This window comes from Colobus angolensis, unplaced genomic scaffold (assembly GCF_000951035.1).
Source record: "Colobus angolensis palliatus isolate OR3802 unplaced genomic scaffold, Cang.pa_1.0 Scaffold5, whole genome shotgun sequence".
Classification (NCBI taxonomy): domain Eukaryota; kingdom Metazoa; phylum Chordata; class Mammalia; order Primates; family Cercopithecidae; genus Colobus; species Colobus angolensis.
This window is the reverse complement of record NW_012118487.1, coordinates 1228734-1234031: the sequence shown is the minus strand read 5'-3', so window position 1 is coordinate 1234031 and position 5298 is coordinate 1228734. Positions and strand designations below refer to the sequence as shown.

The window sequence follows — 5298 nt, the reverse complement described above, 5'->3', positions numbered from 1 at the left end:
CACAAAGTCAATGTTACTGTTGTAATTGTCTATTACAAATATTATTTGAAAACACAACAAAAGCATACTTGTCAACCAACTGAATAAATAAATGAATAGACCACCCTCCCCCAACCTCTACCAGAAAGAGCAAAGGCAATAAATGACAAGGTGAAAACCACATTATACATAGAATGCAATACATACAGTAAATATAACATAAAATAATGACAGAACAAGCACATCAGTCATATTAATATATGTAAACTGGCTTAACTCACATGTAGTAGGCAAAAAAAATTAGCCCCTCAAAGATGTCTATCTACCTCACAACCCCCAAAACCTGGGAATATGTCACATTACAAGGCAAAAGGGACTTTGCAAATGTGATTAAGGTAAGGGCTTTGAGATGGGGAGAGGCTCCTGGTCCTCCAGGTGGGCCCAGTGCAATCTCAAGAGTGCTTAGAAGAGAGGCAGGTGTGCCAGGGAGGCAGTGAAACGGAGGTCCAAGCGATGTGGGAGCCTGAGTCACGGAATGCCGGCAGCCTCTAGAAGCTGGAAAAGCTAAGGGAACAGATTGTTCCCAGGAGCCTCCAGAAGGAACAAGGCCTGATGACCTATTGTGTTCTTCTGACCTGCAGAACTGTGTTGTTCTAAGCCACAAAGTCTTTGGTAATTTGTTATAGAAGCAATAGGAAGCTAGTATGTCATCATTTTAAATTAAAATTATAGATTAGGTTACAAGATAAAATCCAGTGGTCTGCTGTATAGAACAAGCACACCTAAAAAGCTTTAGAAAGGCTGAAAACTAAAGGCATAGGGAAAGGTACACAGGCAGATATGCACACACACAGCGCTGCGATTTCGATATCAGCAAAGGTAGAACAAGCCCTAGAGAGTCAAGCGATGCCAAGCAACAGGCAGAAAGCAAGGAGGCCCAAACACTCATGGGGCGGGTCAAAGGTCAATGTAAAGGACGTCTCATTGGCCAAATCTGGGGCAATTCAAGAAGCAATGATTGACAGCAAAATATTAAGTAAGTAACATCCACCAGTGTATAATGACAATCAGAAATGAGGAACGTGAGAACATTAACTCATTTGCCACTATTAGAGGTAACTGTAATAGGAACTCTTTGCTCTAAAATCGGTAATTTAAAACAAAGAATCAAGCATTTTACTGCACCGTTTTAGAGAAAATGATAGTTCCTTTCCAGCCAATAAGTGAAAGGTCTTTACAGAATAATGCCAGCTAATCAACGTAGAAAGAATGATAGGATGAAAACCCAACCGTGCTACAACCCCCAGTGAGATCATCCACTCAGGCCACGATCACGGCGGGTGCTAAAGCCTTTAGGTGACAGCCTTTTGGGACACAATATTCAGAAGGTGTCCAAGCATCAGCCCACTGGAAGGGAAAAGCAGCCTTTGTAATGAAAGTATCTGAAAGTCACCACTTTATCCAAAGGATCCAACTTAATACCACTGATAGGGAAACACCCTGACATTATGTGACCAAGAAGTAATGCACCATGAGGCCGAGCGTGGTGGCTCACGCCTGTAATCCCAGCACTTTCGGAGGCCAAGGCAGGCAGCTCGCTTGAGGCCAGGAGTTCAAGACCAGCCTGGCCAACATGGTGAAACCCTGTCTCTATCAAAAATACAAAGAGTAGCCTGGCATGTGTTCTGTGAGGGAAATGCATGAGGGGAGAAGAAAAGACACACACACAATACCTTTAAGGGTAAACAATCTTTATCCCATGTAAATGACAATGCAGATATAATAAGCAAATGATACAATAAACCAATTGATATAATAAGCAAACTGATATAATAAGCAAATTGTAATGAGAAGGGGAGAAGGGAATATATGTGTATATATATATATATATATATATACACTCACCAGGCTATGAAGGATTCACCACCAGACCGGGAAGCAACAGTCTGGGCTCCAGAGTCGTTCACTTGTCCATGCACCAACAAGGAGAGGTCTCGTGAAGCTTCGGCGCAGTCTGGGACCCGAGCTCTTTTTGTTAGTGAGTTATTTGCCATGAGGCCCAGTCACGAGGGCCCTTTGAGACTGGGCTCAAGGAACACAAAAAGGTCAACTTGTTTTTGCAATTGTCTATTATTTGTCAAGAGAAATAGAGATTTCTCCAAAACAGCATTGGATGAACGCCTCGAGGGGCTCACACGACCTGTTCCGGGACTTGGTGACCATTGTTTGTGTCCACGTTCAATTGAGTTCAGATTTAATATTTAACTTTTCCTCCACATTCAGCCTCAATTTGATACTCAGTTGTAGGAAATTGCCCTTACAGATAGACAGGGAAGGCATCGTTGATATAGATAACAGACACAGGGTCAGCACAGGAGAATTAAAAGCACAGTTAATAAAAACCACACCCAGAGTGGCCTTGCAAGGGGAGTCATATTGTGAGAATTGCCAGGGATATACACACAGCATTCAGTATGCAGTAAGGTGCAGACCCCTCCCTGGGCTGCGGGAAGCATATCTAATGCCATTCGATTTTACAACACAACAGTATGAAGCTGAGCAAATACATCTGATAACAACGTAAGTCCAGTGCTACTATCATTAAGAGCTTTTTCTACATGAAAGCTTAACATTTTAATCTGTTGCTGAAGCAGGATTGTACTGGCGGCAGGAGAGAATACTGATAGGGTACCACCACCAGGAGTCCGGTGCATTCACGACCAGCGATGTTTGTAAGCATCTGGATTACTGGGGAGGGGAATATCATCCCGGACGGTGAATGGAATTAATGGCCACCCCCAAGTGCATCTCCCCGTCCAATGTGGGGGCAGGTATCCCCACCACAGGATCCACATACCCAGAGAGCGCCCCAAGGGAAAGAGAGAGTGTTTCACTGAGGGCAATATGGTTGATTTGGAGCATGTGCTGACAATTTTCTGGAGGGAGAAACCCCAGAGTAACATTAGAGGAGCCACTGAAGGCCCCAGACAAAGCCGGGAGCTATATGGAATCCGGCCACCAGCACCGCGGGTCCCCAACATAGACTGTTCCAGGCACGCTGGGCAGAATGCCAAGGCTTTTGCTGCAAAGGTGAGGGTGGAGTTCACCTTTCGTCTTTGCTTGGTTTAGTCAAAGGAAGTCCAGGTTGCATTGCAAGTGCTGTTGTTGTGGCCCCATTGGCAGCGACAGAGCCATTTAGAAATGACGGCAGGGACCACTCTCCAAAGTAGTCCAATCCCAGTGGCCTCTGACAACTCGACGCAGAGCCAACGTTGACTGCAGTTGGCTTCTTCTGCAGCGGTGGCTACCCAGTTGATGAATTTATTCTTGGCCTCTGACATAGAGACATAGGCACTGACCATTAGTAGATAGGTTACTCCCTGTAATGACAAAAACGGAGGGGAACATCGTATTGTTTTTCATCTTTAGGAAACTGTACAATGCCTTCATTTTCTGCTGCCATTGCTACAAGGTCACCAGCCTTAGGGGTGGAAGCTGATGGATGCTGTACTCATACTTTGGCTCCAGGATTTAAGGTACCTGTACCAGTGGGTCTGAATCCCTCAGTTCTGTATGTAGCCTCTGTTGGGGCAGAGAGGTCCTCAGGGGTTAATTGTTGACAAGGTACCATTAACAATTGAGCAACCCGCATCTACGGTCTTATAGCAAAAGAATCTGGAGTGGTATTGTACAAAATGACCTTTAACTCTTTCCAGTAACCAGTCTCAATTATACCACCATACATTATGCCTCTCATTGCAAGGCTGGAACGTGTTGTAATCCATTCATCCGTATTCACGTTTGCAGTTATGGTGGAAATTCTGGCCTGTTGATCTGCCTGCTGATTAAGTAGTCTGTCAAGAGAAAGCAGAGACACATGAGCATCAGCATGGAAAACAGTGTTCATGGTAGTGTGCTCCAGGATTCAGATACCTTCCCAGTATTGTTTTCCCCAGATCTCTTTATTCCCAGTTAGCGATTTGTTTAGTTGCCACTGGGGCATCCAGGTAGTAAGGCCATATGCTACTGACCAAGAGTTGGTATACTAGTGACAAATCCCTCCGGCCTCCTCCTGAGTAGCTCAGAGGATGGATACTAGTTCAGCCAGCTGGGTGCTCCCACCCTTTTCCTTCATCAGAAATGCTTATGTTTTTAACAGGATCACAAGCCATGACCTTCCAGCATCGGGTCCCACCAATGTATCTGGCAGATCCACAAGTAAACCAAGCATGTTTCTGATCCTCTGGGCCTAGTTCTTTAAAGGATCTGCCCCACTGGGTGGGGGAGATTTCCTTACCTATCTGCAGGACTTGCTCAGTGGTTTCCCAAGCTGGCAAGTTTCATACATCCTCATGTAAAAGTGATACCCTTTTGCTTTTGGCTTAGCCTGGTCTTGTATGTACCATTTCCATTTTATTGTATGTACCATTTCCATTTTATGTTGCTACTTTCTTGGGTGTGCCCTATCCGGTGAGTTTTGGGGGGACCCATGACCCAAGTCATAATAGGAATTTCAGGCCTCATAAAGACATGACGGTTTAAGCATAGGTCCTCCGTTTCCAGCAAAGCCTAATAGCAAGCTAACAATTGCTTCTCGATACGAGTATGAGCTTTTCCAGCCTCTGGCAGTTTCCGGGTCCAAAACCCCAAAGGTACCCTCTCTTCATCTTCTTTCTGCCTAAGGCTCCAATTAGCATGTTGATCTAGGACAGCTACTTGCAGTTCTACTGGCCCATCCCATAAGGGCCATAGATCCAGGGCCAATCACACCACTTCTTTGGCTTGTTCACAAGCCGTACTCTCTTTCCCTCTCCGTTGAATGACATAGCATTTTCTAGTGACTGCGTGCAGAGGTTGTAAAATGTTACCCAAGTGGGGGATATGATGTCTTCATAATCCAAACAAGCCAATAAATTTTGGGACCTCCTTTTTAGTGGTAGGAGTTGCAGAGTATAGTATTTTAGCCTTAGCCTTTGGAAAAATGGACTATTTCCCTGCATTCCATAGGATGCCAAGGAATTTTACAGTTTGTACAGGTCCGTGAATTTTAGTAGGGTTAATTTCCCATCCTTGAGACAGGGAGCTAGGTTTTTACCCGCTCCAAGCCCCGGCTGACTAGTTCTTCAGTTTTACCCTGACCAGGCCACTCGGACAGCTGCTTTCTCAGCATGCGCCTATAGTCCCAGCTACTTGGGTGGCTAAGGCACCAGAATCACTGGAACACAACAGGAGGAGATTGCAGTGAGCCGAGATCATGCCACTGCACTCCAGCCTGGGTGACAGAGTGAGACTTTGTCTCAAAAAAAAAAAAAAAAAAAA

The 5298-nt window shown here is 45.0% G+C and overlaps 1 pseudogene; it reads right to left on the bottom strand.

Moving 5' to 3' along the window:
• The window catches only part of LOC105524490, a 32969-nt pseudogene that overhangs the window by 26796 nt on the left and 875 nt on the right, over nucleotides 1-5298 (bottom strand).